At 33.8% G+C, this 17,700-nt stretch overlaps 1 long non-coding RNA gene across 4 annotated transcripts; it reads left to right on the top strand.

Moving 5' to 3' along the window:
* The first annotated feature begins 1,078 nt into the window (after positions 1 to 1,078).
* LOC147493378 (uncharacterized) lies at positions 1,079 to 16,478 on the top strand. 4 transcript variants are annotated; one of them, XR_015199504.1, is made up of 11 exons: positions 1,079 to 1,232; positions 1,321 to 1,395; positions 1,537 to 1,619; positions 2,128 to 2,285; positions 2,365 to 4,178; positions 5,970 to 6,085; positions 6,191 to 6,288; positions 6,378 to 6,527; positions 8,549 to 8,665; positions 11,606 to 11,764; positions 12,661 to 16,478. It is a non-coding gene; the product is annotated as an uncharacterized LOC147493378 (long non-coding RNA). The 4 variants fall into 4 exon arrangements; XR_015199503.1 differs by lacking the exon at positions 12,661 to 16,478 and having other exon boundaries at positions 2,365 to 2,449; positions 4,112 to 4,178; positions 11,606 to 11,909; XR_015199505.1 differs by lacking the exon at positions 12,661 to 16,478 and having other exon boundaries at positions 8,556 to 8,665; positions 11,606 to 11,909.
* The last annotated feature ends 1,222 nt before the right edge of the window (positions 16,479 to 17,700 follow it).

Here is a 17,700-nt window from a genome sequence, read left to right as displayed (position 1 = left end):
TTATGTTCTATATGTTTTCTTACCTATAAGATTTATATTAAATTAGTTTTAATTAAGTAAATTGGTACATGGGACAAAGAGTTTGAATTATAATTTACAACAAAGTAAAATATCGTTATCTTAATCGGGTTGGTGTTGTGAATGCTTAAAATCTTTTGAAGGTCTATAATAATATATGTTAATCAGATGTGAAAGTTCTCTCACTTTATATATTTTTTCTTTGTTCGAATTGTAAAGTTGATTACACACTATGCCAATTGCTTATGGCAATGGCTTATCTCAATAATATTGTTTTACCAACTGTACTATGTGTTTGCTTAGAATCTCGACATTTAATGGCTACTCTATGTTTTGATCTTTGCATAATTCATGAGAGTTTCTGGGATGCAGTGGCCCTTTTCTAGCAAGCTTTCATCCCTGCATCAGTTCATGCCTTATAAGGTTGTTCAAGAAGAAAGGTCCAAAAGGTTTTTATTTTGCCCTTTTGCTTCATTTGAGTTTATGCCCATTTCAACTGTAGATGCTTTTGACACCAATTACAAAACAGTTAATGGTTTAGTTTAGGTGACACTGCTCCTATGGAGAAAGCTCTTTGAGCAACTCCAGTTACAACTCACATTCTCTATATTCTAAATTCTGGGGGGCTGCAGCTGTCGATCAAAAGTGATCGAACGACCAACCTAGACTTGCAGAGTTGTATATTTCATTCAATAACTGGTGAACTGAAATAGGGTCTTTTCATATATAACTAAGTTTTCTTTTGAAATTGATCCTTTTACCTACATTAGGTCGATTGGCACGCTTTTATTTCAAGATGATGGGGTGTGTATGCTAGCCAACGACATTGAATGATGACGCCGCTCTTGCTGGCATTTTCGTGTTAATTTATATGTTTTCCATGACCTCACTAAATTCAAATATATAAATTTACACCTAATTGCAGGTTAAAACAAAATTGCTATCTTTTAAGTTCTTATATAGGCATGGTGAGTTGCGAAAGGTTGAGAAAGCGAAGTGATGGACCCATTGTTTATCTTTGTTTGTCGGTTTTAATGGAGGTCGTCTTTATTCTGACAACACTAGCTTTAACATATGGTTTATCAAGGAGAGACATTAGTTGCTACCACTGGATCAAGAGCATTACTAGCTAATGCTAAGTATGCAAGGGATCGGATTGTATGCATGGCCTTATAATGGAGATAAATATTTTTTTCACCTCTTACAACGCTTTGGTAAGATATTTTTTTTTTCGTAAGTTTTTTTCACATTATTTGCATGTTGAGGATTACTTAAGCTTTCAGTAATACTTTCTTTGAACAGTGCAACGCGTAAAACCATTGATTAATGACCAAAATAGTTTGGAAGCCAATTGGTGAACATACCTTTACAATGATGGTAACATTTCATTTGCTTAAAATCCCAATATCTTATGTGTTGGTGTTATGATTCATCCACCTCCCCCTTATTTCCAATACATCTAATCTCCATTTAGCATTAATATTTTTTATTCTCTGTTATAATGCATGTACTCTGCAGTTAAGTTGAACCATGTAGCTTGAGGAAGCGATGATCATAATACTCACTTGCTTTTCACTTCAACACAAAAAGTCTACTACAAGGTAACATTGTTAGTTTTTTAGTATTTTGTGAGGATTAGAGTATGATATCATCCATGGATTTAGTGTGATGCAACTGAAATGTAATAACTCCTTTTAGGCAATCAGGTTTGAAAGTGCATTTGTATTACTAGATGAGTCTTAACACTATTGTAGTCTAGCGACAAAGGTCATTTGAACGTCACAAATTTTAGATCACATTTTCTTAGACTTTTGTTTCAATTCATGAATTACTATTTTGTTTCAATTATGATTTTTAAGATAGTTTAGGGGTGGGATGGTATATGTTTATTTTTTTTGGCTGACATTATATTTCTTTTTCTATGGAAAATATAAGCTTTAGTCACATGGTGACATATTGAAAACAAGATCTTAGTTTTTGACATTCAAATACAATATCAGATGTCAATATACACACGTGGCATAGAGTACTAATTTCCTGATACATCAAATGATGAGATGAAAGCATCCCATTTTTACGAAATCTTAGCATCTGCACATGGTTATGCAGGTGATCAACTGATTACTCTTCTGGTTCTTAAGTATGTGGCAAAGCATGAAAGGGTATGCATACTCCCTGTATTTATGTCATCCACTTTTGACAAGTTCATTTGATGATTGCCTTGGGAATGGAAGTAGTGGATGGTCCTCTCCCCCCTCTCTGCAGTTGTAAGTACATAATTGAACTTATGTTTTTGATATATCAATTTCAGATCTTCACTCGCTAAAAAAACATGGAACTTCTCAGGTTAACTCGCCATTTAACTTTGGCAGGGGTTCTCACTTGGGCTGTTGGCCACTGAAACTCTTACAAGTATAATAGGATGTGTAAGGTCAGTTTGATGTGACTAAAAAAAATTCAATGTACAGGTAGGGGTATGCAGCCTAACCTCATAACTATGTTCAAAACATTAATAGATGTTATGCTGCATGTTTAGTCCTTCTTTGGTATTACCTATTAAATAGCTATAGCTGATGTTTTCTTTATATATATAGTATAGCTCAACCCTCCTCAATTGAGGAAGCGTTAATAGAGCCCCAAAGCTAATTACGATAAAATAGGATACAAAACATGAAAGATCCCAATAGCCTCTTCAATTCACGGCTAGAATTTCTAAAGTCTCTTGGCCTAATTACGGAAAAATTGGAAAGATAAAAAACCCACACTCTCTTCCATAGTTCCAACTTCCAAAACAGTTTAGTTTTAAGGTGAAAAAAAAAAAAAAAAAAAAAAAAAAACAACAACAACGCCACTTTTTCTACTTCTTGGCGGCTGGACATACTCCCCCTCTCAAATATTCAATTACCCTTCAATCTTCGCATACCCTCTTTTGCATTCGTTGCACATACATTCTTCCCATACTTTTATTCGTGATCAGCCAATAGAACTACGGGGTTCTCTGCATTCTCCTGAGGCATATGAGATTTGTGTTGGTATGATGACTTTGCCAGCCTCCTTCCTGCTCTCTTTGGGTGGTGCTAATGTACAACAGTTTGTACTTAACCAAATTGTGCTCTAATCTTCTTCTTATTCAGAAACCCAAGTAGGACTTCTGAATCTGCTTTCCAGTCCTATTTATATGAACATTTTTTGTGCAACCTCCAACGAGAACGCTGAAGCAGTGATGTACATCAGCAAATATAGCTTCAGGACTATGAAAATGGCTTTTGTTAGCTGGATTTGGTATCATGAGTGCCCTTCTTGAACAACTATATCATATTATTGATAACACTAGCTAGAGTAAACTCGCACAAAAGTAAACAAAACCAAGTAGATTAAACCAACTTTTCTTGCAGAAGAGATTGCCTTCCTGAAGTACTTCACCTTTGAGACATTATAAAGTACTCATTGTGATTGAAGTATACGGTAGTGTTGGTAGTGTTGATATTGAGTCCTTCAATATGGTAACGCAACAAGGGGGGAAAGAATCCAATGACTGTATGCTTTCTGTGGAACCCAATTGCAGCATGCCCCAATCTTTATATTATGAAAAAGGTGGAGATAAAAAAAAAAGTTTAATACTCTTCGTATTCTATTATACCTTTTCCTAAAGAGCAAACCCCCAACAATCCAATACTCTTCCACCGACCGAAACCCTTTTTTCTCACCGGATTAAACTCCGATACGAAAACCCCACCAAATTCTCTATTTATTTTATTTTTTCACTTAAAATAAATTGAAATCTCTAAGACCCATATAGCGACTTTCGTCTCCCATGGAGTGCTTGACTACTTTGCTGATTGTAATTGATATCTCCACTGCAAACAAAACAATCAAAGCTTTTTCAGTGATTCCATGTAGTTGAGAATCTTTTACTGTCCAAAAAAAATATCTATGTTCTCCATAATTTTAACCCCACCATTTTTTTCTCATTAAAAAAAAAACGAATTTTATCTTCACCATTACTGAAAATCAGTAACCATCGTGTTGATTGTTCGTGTCTTTGCTCTGTTGTCGTTCCTCACCACTCTGATGACTTAGTTTCCTCCTCTAGGGGTGATTGTTCTACGCTTCAAGTTGGCCTTTTGCTACTGCCTCCGAAGCAGCTGAGCCTATTCAAGGTACAAGAATTATTTTACTCTTTTGGTTTGCATTGTTTTTTCTATTTGTGTAGTTTACTGATAATTGTGTGTATAGATTCTATTGTTTTATTGGATACTAAACAATATTGGAATACTCCATTGATGCCTGATGATATAGTCGACACCCCCCAATCAGTAACTATGATGCCCGAGAATTTCTTTATTGATAAGTACTGTTGAAGGTTGAATTTTACGCCTCTACGCTTAGAAGGGTCTTGGGAAGGTATTAGTAATGGTCACACTAATAATTGTAGGAGATTAGTTATACTGAAAAATAGACAAACAAAGAGAAACAACCAATTACTATGGTATGAGACAGTTTAACAACTTAAATAATCAGATTGTAATCTAATCTCCCACTTTATTTGTTTATTCAGACACTTCTTGGTTTATCTTACACCAGGTTAACCAACTGTCCCAGTAATTGATTCGTCAGCTTATTTTTATATGCTTTGATTTTATATTTCGTTGTGAAAAGAAAGAATAATTGCAATGGCTATATGTTTGAAATTAGCCATGTGTGTATATGGAGTTTAAGCTCTTATAATAAAGGTAAAATAGTAACCATGAAGGGACTGTCTCAAGGAAAATGTTTGATTTGATAGAGTATGTTCATCATGATATCAAAGACCATTAATACGGAACAGTCGAGAATGCTCCTAGTGAAACACGTCAGCCCCCTTTTTTCTTTGAGGTGGACACGTCAGCTTGGGTAGAAAAAAAAAAAAAAAAGTCCACGCCCTTTTCAATTGTTTGTACGTTTGCGAAGGAAAAATAAACCTATCAACCTCTCTCTTCCTCTCTCTTCCTTTCTCAATTCATTCTCTCTCTGATTTTTGCCCCAACCGAAAAAAAAAATGGCTTCGTTGATACTTCCAGCAGCTTCAATTTTGTACATGTTTATTAAAAGGGAAAAACAAAAAATGACAACTTCGAAAGTGGAAAACCTTAGAATCTACTCGGGGTTTTGGAAACCCATCATCTTTCTAAAACCTCTTCCCAAAACCCAAATCCTAAATCATTAATTTTCAATTTCCTTGAATCTATTCCATCTGACATATGTATACTTTAATCCATAATTGCGACGAGGATTAAATTTTTGGTATATTACGAAGGTAAGCAATGTTTATTTGGGTAATTTTGCAAAGGAAGTTGCTGGATTTGTTGGTGAGATTTTGATTTTCGTTTTTAATTTTGTTATAATGAGGATGTTTGTATTGGAATTAAAAATAGAACAATTGGAGAACTTCTGAACCCCTCCAATTTCCCATTTTTATTTGTTGCTTTCATTTCCTCTATTCTCACTCCTTCCTCAGCAACGGTAAAATTTTCTCTTCCTTTTTTTATTTTTCTCATTATAAATTTTCTTGGAGGGATTCTGTCGATTATAATTATAGCAACTTAAGATCTATGTTTGAGGTCAGTTCAATAACTTGATTTCTCTCTATGTTCGAAATTTATCGATTTTCAATGTTGCTCTATTTTGTTTCGTTGAAATGGTATTGTATATGTCTTGATTTAGAGTTTTGGGGAGCTTCAACTTCTTATTTAGCGTCCTTTGCTTCTGTTATGTTTTGCATGCGTGTGTAATGACTAATGAGAGTAAATGAGTAGTGGTACACTACTTAGTAGTTTGAAACAAGATTCAAATGATATTGCGTAGGAATTTCGAACTAGCAGAATTTGAGTAAATTAATAACTATTTATGGTATTTGTGTTAATGGACAAATGTGTTTTTTTTTCGATGATTAGTATTTCCATTTTTATCAGGTATTTGATGATTTTGAAAAACCAATAATTCTCAAGTTTGGCATGGAACTAGATGGTGTTTGATACCGTTGAGAGTGGTAGATTCAGTTAGTCTTAGTATTGTAAAAATGTAACAGGTACGTTAAATATTTGTTTCCAAAAGGTTTTGATTGGCTTTTATTACTCATTTTGCTCTTGATTGGATTCTATTTACTAATTGGGTTTTATTTTTTATTTTTTAGTTTTGAATATTGAATCCAATTACAGGCAAATCATTGCGAAGCTTCTGTCAAGATTTTACATTTTCTATTTTCTATTTTGTACAATGTTAGTCTAATAGGTAAGTTTGTGACTTTCATTCTTTAACAAGTAAGTCAACTATTCAATGATGGTCTTCTAAATTTAATCCCTTAATGTCACCTCTAACAGGTCTGTTATTGAGTTGGTGATTAAAAATGTTGTAACAGAGAAACTGGAAGGTTGTCATGCAGAAGGTTTCATGACTATGAACCATTGTGAAATCCTACTGCTGATTGGATTTATAGATGCTATTGTCACTTATGAATTTTAAAGTCTAAGGTAGTCTATTTCACTGCCTTTATATGTGTTAACTACAAGTTGTGTTTTCATATACATAGTATTTTTGGCAATGAATTGGGTTCTTTAATTCTTTAGTTTTCTATGTGCTATAAAGCAAGAAAGCATGACTTAGTGACTATCCACTTTTCGATTGCGTTCTTATTGTCAATTTTTTTTTATCTTTTAGTTTTGTGTGTTGGTATTGCCCTATAGAGCAAGAAATCATGACGTCAATCTATTCATTTAGGCTTTGCTGTGAAGGTAAAAGAGAGTTAGCTGTAAGTAATGGAAAGTAGAAAATGACATCATATATATATATTATACGACCAGCATGTTTGTAGAAAATCATTTTTCATTTGCCTATGGTCATTAAATGATTTTTGTAATACTTTACAATCATCATGTTTGTTTTCCGTAATGACTATATAAGCTATATTACTATATTCATACAAGGATGTATGTCTTCATTGATTTCTCATGTAGTTATACAGAGATGTTTCAAGCCTCATGTAGTTTATTAGATATGAAGTATCAAGTAGTATTTTGCTTGTTATGTCTTTTTCTCTTGAGCGGCAAAAATAGAAAAATAGAATATATATATATATATATATATATATATATATATATATATATATATATATATATATATATATATATATATATATATATATATATATAATAACTAGAGGTTAATCTGAGGGCCATGGTCAAATGATCGTAACAGGCACCACACTCAACTGATGATTCAAATGACATTCATCATCAACTCCTTGAAGTTGGTTTAGAGTATCCACTAAACTGGGATGAGTTTGGTTATGTAGATGCTGACTAGATAGTATTCAATTCGCTTTAAGGTATTGACATCTCATACAACTGATGGACTGTTTATGGGACAATATTCACTGTAAGGTTTTTTCAGAAGTTTTGTTTATGGACACGAGACTTACTCTTAGCAGTGTTAGAATAACATATGGGGCACAGTGATGGACTACTTAGAGATATGAAATTGTGTCTATTTGGGTTTATGAAACTGTAACCTTATTGATGTTTGATGAAACTAATTTCAAAATAGCGAACGACTTGACAGAAGTGGGGAAGTTGAGACTTATATTGAAGCCTGTTGGAGTTGATCATGAAGATAGTGTATAATGGATGTACAATTTTGCAATTAAGGAGTATGAAGTAAATCTAGATAAGATATTTATGATGAATACTTTTAAAACATGTAGCAACTCTTGGGCATTCTTCAGTAGTCAAGAGTATAACAAAGCATTTCAATCACTAGGCTATCAGGTATCCAAGAAGGAAAACATAAGTCTTAAGGGATTTTTTTAGAAGACAATTCAAATTAGCGAATGTCATCTACTTTCATAAGATGACTGATACAAGGATATGATGATAATAGGCAATCAACAGAAACTCAGTACACTACATGGTATACCATTACATAATAGCATAGTGCAAATATATGTATTCATAGGCGTATCTTAGTCAGTTTATGGAATTTGAGATTAAGTGCAATTGTTATACGGTAACTTGAAATTAAGTAAAAAAAAATTCATTCCTTTGGTTAAGGTAGAAGTCGAAAGAATACATGCATCTTTATGTCATATTTGGAAGTATAAAATGATTATTTATGGCTGTTATGCATGATTATTTGTAGCTGTTTTGGTTTTTAATTGATATTTGGAAGTATCTATTATAAAGCTTGAAGAAGAGTGAATTGTTTGATGTCATATCTCTGCTCCTACATACCAAAAAATCTACTCATTAGAGAATAGAAAGGTGAAGTATATACATTGTCGTGATAACAATATTTTTTTTTATTTCTTTGATGTTCTTAAATTATGCATATTCATTAAGTTCATTAATTTAGATAGAAAACAGAAGAATAACTTCTTAATGAAACCCAAAGTTATAATCTTTTTCTCTTCCCTCACCTTAATCCACATGTTACGATATTTTTTATTTATTTATTATTATTATTATATTTTATTATATTTATTTATTTATTTTTCTAGATTTCAGATTATCTTAGACTCCTTAGAGTCCCAACAGGTCTTCATTAAGGTGTTTTACCATGTAATGGTAATTTAGGTGGCAACGGTGTTCCTACTCGACAATGTGGATTTGATCAGGTACGTCAACAACAAAACCCATTACTATTCTCTCTCTTTCTATTATTAAAATTTTCGTTTGATGTCCACTTTATATGTTGTAACTTATTATGATCAGTTAATCTATGGTACGTCTGTCATAGATGAGGGAGAATAGTAATGAAAGTAGAAAAGGGCAAAAAAGGCCACATATTCTTAGTTTTATAACTCGTGATTCGTGATAAGTTTTAGTTTTTGAATGGGTAGTTTCTCGAGCTACCAAGTAGAAGAATTGGAATGTAAGGCCATTGTGCATTAGTTAGTGTGGTTGTTAGAATTTTTATATCAGTATATGGTCCCTGTGTTATCAACTCAAAAATAGTTTGGTTTGTGTTATTATAGGTTTGTATATATTTATATTGATCTCTTATTGCTTTAGCTACATAGGACTATGGGTGTGTTGGTTCTGTTAGTACGTACATAATAATGTTAGACTGTTAGTCATTTATAGGATTAATTAGTCCCAAAAGCGATCGAGAAAGAATGGAAGAAGGGTTTGCTGCTACCTTAACGGGTTTGGGAATGACTGTTGTTGGCTGACCTTGACTTGGATCAGGAGTTCAATTTTTCATTTTTTCCTAGGTTTGAAGAAAAAGTGACAGTTTCCAACCTGCGCTATGAGCGAAAATCACCAGGTGTCAAATTTCCCGGGGTGGAAGGAAATGGTGGTTGTTTACCTGAAAACCCTGATGCGCAACTGATTGTAAAAAACTCGGGATTTTTTTTTTTTTAAAATGGCTTTTTCACTCATAAGACAGAGACTCTTAGTCCTCTAAATAGGAAGATGAGTAGCCTTAGGGAACTGAAAAGTGAAAAGCCAATATCGATGTGTAAAAGCATTACTACTTTTTTTTATCCCTTATCATAGTTGACTGGAATAAGGCAGTCTGGATGCTATCGAAAAGCTAAGGAGAGATAGAGATAAGCAGGGAAAGGGGACCTAGCACTCTTAATAAAGATACGTACCATATAGTGAGGGATGCCCAGTGGGAGCTTGAACTTATCTATTTCAATGAGGAGATCGTAGTATTTATGTAGCTAAGCGAATGTGACTTTGTGGGCTTCCCCCATGTTGACAATGACTTCACATTTCTTTTCATATATAATTAATAGAAATTAAATTAGTTTGCAACATTAATGGAACTACAAACAAGAACTACCCAGCCATCAGGATTGGTCTTACTTGAATATTAAGAAATATTAGTTGTGCATGCCTTCTTCCAATGTTGTTGAGGTAAGGAGACGAGATGAGATTAGTGTAGTTTCTTTCTTTAGCTATTCATTTGGAACTGGATACTTCTAGAATTTAACTTTCGGGCTTGGATCAAAAGTATTAAATTTATTTGTTAATTTCACAATATGATATCTGAGCAACACACTTCACAAAGTCTTTTTGAAAGTCGATTATTGCACCATGGGCACATTAGCATGCGTATCAAGTGCTCATAAGTCATCTTAATCTTTTCAGTGTTGTTTTCCAATTTGAATGCGTCATGTTGTGCTTAGAAGTAGTCTGATTTAAGTTCCAAGTTGGGGAACAATATATAACTCAATCTTTGGTTCAAGCTACAATAACTCAATCTTTGGCTCTTCCTATTTTTATGGTTAGTTAGTGAACCAGATTTCCATTTTGAACCTTGTAGCTAAATGTGGACATTTGGGACTCTAACAATCCCGATTTTGCGGACTCGAGTGTCACCGCAAAACCAGTCCATTAGATAAGGCCCATCGTACTTGCTGAAACAATTCTTTAGATTCTCCTTCTCTGTTGAAGTGTGTTAATAGTGGTAGTTATTTGTTGAAATGTAGTCAAGTTCAAATCAATTGCAACTTTCTTTGAGAAACGTTTTGTGTTATATAGCATATATTTTGAATTTGGTCAAATATTATAGACTTAAGCCTTTTCCTTAAGAACCTAAGAAAATCAATTGGGTGGGGTTCTTGCAGCTAGGGCTGTCAATGGATCAGTTTGGGTCGGATTCTCGAAAATCCGAAATCGAACCGATTAGCGGTTTCAGATGAAATATAATATTATCGGTTTGGTTCGGTTTTGGTTCGGTGGATGGCAAACTAAATTTCCAAAACCCAAACCATTTTTTATCGGTTTGGTTCGGGTCGGTTATCGAGTTATCAAAACCCATTGACCGCCATACTTGCAGCTTCTTCACTTTATTATCCTTCTTGAGAGACATATTTGTTAATAGTTATGCTAATAGAGTGACAATGATTCCGTTGTGTGCATGCTATCGACACTATGGACTGAAACATGTTATTGATGCTTGGAAATTTGTTTATTGTTGATTGTCAATAGTGTTATTTAATTCTTATAGCATCTGTAGACTTTACTAGATATTCCTCTTTTAAAATCAGTATAGCAAATTGTTAATTGTTGTGTTAGACGTTATCATTTTGGATATTTAGTATTGAAATTAAGCTTCTAATCCTTATTAACAATGTTAAGTGTTGAATAGATTCAATTTATCAATTTGATTTGAGTGTTTCACACTTGATTGAGTGATGGCTTTGGACTATCAAAAAACATTGTGACTAAATTATATGGCAGTGCTTCACATCTGATTTTAGCTCGACTTGATTAGGCTGTTATACTTTTGATAGATCGAGTTTGCAGTGCTAATATAAATTGAATACACTGTGTCATTTTTCAAAACTATTCCATGATACTTGTTATGGAGTGAAGATATGTTAATAACAAAAGCTATATACAATTCCCTAATGGTGGTGTATACATATAACTATATATTGTCAAAAGGAGAAATAAATTTTGGAGTGGTTGGTGTCTCTGTTTGTATAACTGATTGATTAATTGCTTAAGTGAACAACCTTCCCATTTCCAATCTTTGTTTTTTTTTAAGCTGAAATTCGATGTTAATCATGATTTATAATTTCCTAATGTTGCTGCAGATTCTATCCTTATATTTGTGAGTGTAATTTGTTCTTCATGGTGGCACTCTCTTTGCTTGACAAAGCATGACAAAATTCAGAGGCTTAAACTTCATGGTGTAGATGGAATTGGATTATTCAGCACAAATTATTCAACTGATGGTTGATCTTCATGGTGGAGTAAGTGCATTAATGACTTATTTCCATCCATTTTAATGCATATTTCCATCCATTTTAAAGCAATAGTGGAATGAATTATGTATTTCTCATGTCACAAAGGAACTTATTCAATATTAGACTACTTTATAAAATTATATCCATATAACATACTCCTAATCTTTCTAAAGCCTAAATGTATTATTTGTCCAGTGGATTTGTTGACCAGAGATTAACAAGAGAATTTTAATTTGTTGACAAATGGATTCTTTGTCCAAGTTCATGGTCTCCATTTTGGACGACTATGAAATAAAATAAAATAAAATAAAATAAAAAAATAGAATTGGATGATCTGTATGTGTCAAACATAAATGATATGATTCAATTGGGCATGACATGGTCCAATTTGTATTTTTATTATCAACTGATTGCATATTGTGTTTGAATTGATTAAGTCACTCTTTGAAGTGTCTAGCACCCTCAAATATACATGTTAAGGTCATAGTTCCGCTGCACACAAAAATTATTTCAAAAAAAGGAAGGGTCTACCAAAGTATTTTGGGTTTTCACGAGAAGGTCAGGAGAGTTGTTCCGGGGAGAATTTTTTCGAATTCACTGGATAATTGTCGGTTCTTTTCATAAAAAATAAGGAGTAGTGCTACATGGACCTATTTTTTAGACCTATTATTGCAACTCACTATTTGGATAACGTTGGTTTGCATTGCAATACACACAGACACGTATCTCTATGCAAATCCATGATTAGGACTTTTGACACATCAGTAGGTCCAAATAGTAGGTCAAATAAGTGGGTCAGCATAGCATTACTGAAAAATAATTAAGTGATTGACTGTTTAAAGTAGTCCATGGCTTTTAGATCATGTCGTAGCACCTTAGGTTATTTTTTATGCTTTGGACAGGAGATGCTTTGCTGCAGGCATATACCTGATGTACTTTTTGACAAGTTTGTAACAACATGGGTATGTCGAGTTTGATGAACTATATATTTTTAGGAAATAGATAATGTCTAATAAGTCTAATTCTAATTGCAATAGGGAGTATCAGAGTAATTGGTTAGATTTGGTTATGTTGTAATAATTTGTTCGTTACACAGTAGTTTATAAGGACCTGTATGGGTTTGTGTGACAAGCAAGGGTTTCCAAGATGAAGAAGAAATTCCCAACTCCTGGAGTATCCATCTCCTGCTACATAGAGGTGGCTTCTGTCATGTTATAGAATAGACTTCACGTTATAAGTGGAGTAGTGTGAAAAGTTGTCATCTACATAAACAAGTGGTCTGAGCCTTAAAAGACACAAACATGTTGATCATCACATACAAAGGTGAGCACGATCTTCCTCACGCAATCACAGAGACTGCAATATGTCAAGACACATAACACTTGATTTTTCCACTCAAATTTGCTAACTCCAGTGTGCAGTGGGTACACGTGTCCTCACAATATCAATGACAATTTAAGAAAGCTGAGGTCGATCAAACACATCTACCACTTACTATCACACTAACATATTCCTAATTGAGCTAAAGGTCTTTAATAGGTGATATGGGGCATAGGTGTTGGTTTAAGAAGGAAGGAAATGGATATTCAAAATAGACAAGTTTGAGGTAATATGGTCTTTAAAATATGTAACTAGAGAAAACCTTGTTCTTACTTTTCTTCAACACTTAGTTTCCATACTTAGCCCTTATTTTGGCTTTTGACTCCTTTATTCTATTTTTTTAGAGTTCTAACTTTTTATTTTATTTTTATTTTTATTTTTCTTTTCTTTGGATGGAAACTTTCTTTCTCTTTTCTTTTTTCTATTTCTTTTTCTTTTGAAGTAACTAACTAATTTTTGTTTACACAAGTTTTTCTCTTCTCTTTTCTTCACTTATCCTAGTTCTCAGACTTATCCAGATAGGTAGACTGATTTTTTTTTTTTGGGTAAAGGATTTGTGGTTTGTGAAAAGGCTAATGAAAATGCTTAGTGGGGCGACTAGTGATAATCAGACTTTTTAGGTTTGTTATTTTTGAGTCTAAAGTTCGTAAAATGTCCGACTAGTCAAGTTACCTTACTCACGTGGGTTGGTAGCATAGATCGAGTAAGGGATCGTCCAAACCTTATGACTAGGCAAAGTTCACAATTGAATTTACAGCTTCAAGGGAATTAGTGAATAGGAATTTAGGTTATTTCTTGTGTTGCTCAATTAAAACTTGGAATGCAAGTTAACGTAGAACTATGAAGATTAATTTCTTAGTAAACTAAATAGAGAGAGAGAGAGATAGGAAGAGGGTTAATCATAATCATGCAAGCTCAGTTACAAACTTTTAAAGCACCTTTTCACTACATCTCTAATCCGTCTCAAGTTTATAGACAAACCCAAAACAACGTCGAGTATCGATCCCTAGTAAGATGTACTCATCTCTGAGTTCGTCTCACTAGCATGAGGAGTTGAATTAGCATTCCATCTTTGGAATATCACTTCAACTCCTGGTTTAATTATACACCAGCTGGGCAAACTAGAGGGCTAACGACTACCATAGAATCTCGCACGAGACTTGACCTAGTGTTAACTGGGTCTCACACGAGACTGATCTGGAGTATTAGCACTCCAAACTTGATCAAGCTCAGTCATTTTGGGACCGGATGTATAATCAAAACCTATTTTCCTAAGTAGTGATTCTAGACTACTAAAATGTATCCTGGTCCTCACATTAGCATCATTAACCCTCCCCTTGAGAGGGTTTTAGCTTATGGTCCTTGGATGGATTTGACGTCTTCCATGTATGAAATGAAAAAGTAAGAAGAAGCAAAGTAAGAACTGGAAATTTAACTTGAAGAAAAAAATTGTATTAGAAGTTCAAGACTTTTTGTACCAACCTAATGCAAAAGCTTCAAAATAGAAGAAAATACCATGGATGAAATTTAAACAACAAAAATGGAATGCAAGAATGAATGCTATCCCCTTTCCCCAACATCCCAAAATATATATCCCCCTCTCTCACGTGAAGCCTTCCCACCTTTATTACAAGTTTTGACTTTTTCTTTACAAATCATCCAAATTTTGTCACACCTTTTCTATTCAAAAGTCTAGTCATGCATTTAATTTCTTATATTATCTTGTTTTGCAAAGTGTCCAAGAGTGTCCATAACTTGCCACTTGTCCATGCATGATAACTCATCACTTTTTGTGGGCCCATAGAATGGGTCCACGTGCTGTGTCCAGTGGTGGCCCGGGATGTTGGCATTTTTACAACTTTCTATCTTTGCGTAGAGCTCGTCGTCGTTCTGCCAGTGCACTTGTCAAAATCGGAGTTCAGGTTTGAAAGATGTGAACTTCGGAAGTTTGCTGCTTCTTTACACGTGGTCCCGTTCTGCACTGGTTTTGTCCTGTTGGAATCTTCAGCTCTAGTCAGGCTTTGTTGGGCTTCACTGGGGATGAGTGGGAAGACTTCAAGTATGCACAATATTCTCGTTCTTTGATGTAGGTTTTATCATAATATTCACGTTAATTGCGAAAACCTGCAAAAGTACGAAAATATAATTATTTCATGATTAGTAAACACATAATTACCCAAAATGCTATGTATCTACGGGGTTTAGTATTACAGTTTTGGGTGCTTATCAACTAGCTGATAATTACTTATAGGTATGAATTTTTAGCTATATGGATTCAAAGAAGGCCTAAATTCTCGTTTAAGATATGGTATGGTGATCAAGTAAGTGGATGTGTGATTTTTCTACTCGGATTTTACTTCTCCCTTTGTGTCATCACTCTGATATTTCACTCTTATGAGGCTTTTAGGCTAGATGCTCACATGATATGTATTGAGTACTCTAACCTAGGTCTTAGAAAAATACTTCCAAGTACAATCAAAGATGCTCATGCAAGATATTCATGAAAATATGCAATAACTATTACCTACATATTAATCTAAGTTTTAAAAAATTAAATCCTAATTCAAGTACTGCGTGGGATCTTTAGACTAATATCATCATGGAGAAGGGAACAATACCATTATCACTAAGTGCATAGTATAAACTATATTTATGATTTAAACATTTTTATAAAGAAAAGTGCGTAATATACAACCTAATATGTACTTAAACATTTACAACGTGTTTCTATGCCCCAAACAGAATTATGCTTTGTCCCCAAAGTATGGAATGAAAATAAAGAATAGAGAGTACCATAGAAACATGCTTGTAAATGGGAGTACCTGAAAAAGAAAGTTAATCTATACTAATATAAAAAAATAAAAACATACGCAACTCCTATATGAGTTCCTCCCGTTATGGGGATAACATGAAATAATAAATAGCGCTTCAGACATTAGCGGACTCTAACAGAAATAGAATAACACCATAAGTTCACAAATCAAGCATGTGCAATAGTGAAATTTTACGAAATTAAGGTACCTAATTACATTGTGCATCCCAATTAAATCAAATTTCGATATTTGTACATGCAATTTTAATACGTGAACGTACAATGTGCTAAAAGTAAATATATCACCCCCAAACAATTTGGGAGAAGGGGATTCATGAAATAATTCAATAGTACAATTAAATTATGTAACTAACTAACGTAGACTCTATTGAAGTAAATATGACAGGTAAAGGGTGGCAAAGAGTTTTGAAATAAAAGACCAAAATACGCCACCCCCAAACAAAATTTGAAAACTCTTTTTAAGTTTAAAAATTTTGTTTGGCCTATACTCCAGAAAGGTGGTATTGTACAAAAACTTAGGTATTTTAAAGTCAGATTCTCTAGACTTAATAATATATATTTATTATTTTAATTGTTTTTATTTTTATTTTTATAGGTTTTATTTTTGAAAAACAAAATTACGACAAAATAAAATGAAACTCACTCCATAGAGAAACACTACTCACACAACGAGAAAAAGTGCAAGAGATGAATGCGTGAGTTACATGAAAGGTGCATTCCCATAAAATATGAAATGAAATGGAGTACACCAGAGAATACAATGAGTTTTTTTATAGTCAGATACTCGAGACTTTATCTAAAATATATGTATTAACATGCAGTTTACCATATATCAACAACCTAAAATGTTGCGGGTCTTTCCATAAATAATTAACACGGAATGCACCCCTAAATAGAATTAAACACCAAGATTTTCTACGATGTGGCTTAGTGGAATGGGAGTGAAGTCTAATGGAGCTAGAATGTAACCTAGCATGCATTTTCTTCTTTTTTCTTAAACGAAAGGGTGTCCAAGTGAATGATCGTGAGAAAATGGATGGTTATGGAAGATATGTGGGATATGGATAAGTTTTAGAAGGAAGAAATGGAAAAAATGAGAAAGTATCAGGTGGCTTGTCTTTGGGTATTACTTTTTCACTAGATGGGTTTAAAAAGTCATGAAGCACAGGAGAAGCAAGAAGGTCAAGTGCAAACTCAAGGCTCCTTTGAAAAGGTGGAGGGCGGAGAACATTGGTGATGGAAGGTGAATGGTTCTGAGCTGGTGTTCTTAGTTCTATATCATTAGAGGCCTTGAGATATGCAAGACATTCCTCAATAGGTGGGTCAAAAGAATCAATGTGATAGAAGCCGGGTGAAAAATTCTTCTTCCGTCATGGCGTTAAGGGATGAATGGATGTTAATAGGAGGGGACTCGCGAGGTGGCAAAGAAGGATTACAAAATAGTCGAAGGAAATCTTCCTGGATTTCATCTATGTTTAGGGAGTCGAAATTATGATCTTTGTCTCTTTCCCTAAGAGGGGTAGCTACTAGTGTGGGAAGGAAAGTGTCAGAAGCACTAATATAATATACAAAACACTCAATGGATTTCACTTCTCTTTCTACAGGCAAACCTAGTTGTCCCTACTTGAGTATAAACATGTTAACCTCCATGGACAAATTTCCAAAGGAAAGAGTCATTGATCCATCCCGACAATTTATTTGGGCATTGACGGTTGCCAAGAAAGGATGC

This window comes from Coptis chinensis, chromosome 6 (assembly GCF_015680905.1).
Source record: "Coptis chinensis isolate HL-2020 chromosome 6, ASM1568090v1, whole genome shotgun sequence".
NCBI lineage: Eukaryota > Viridiplantae > Streptophyta > Magnoliopsida > Ranunculales > Ranunculaceae > Coptis > Coptis chinensis.
Note: the sequence above shows the minus strand (reverse complement) of the source record. Positions and strands in the feature narration are given on the sequence as shown.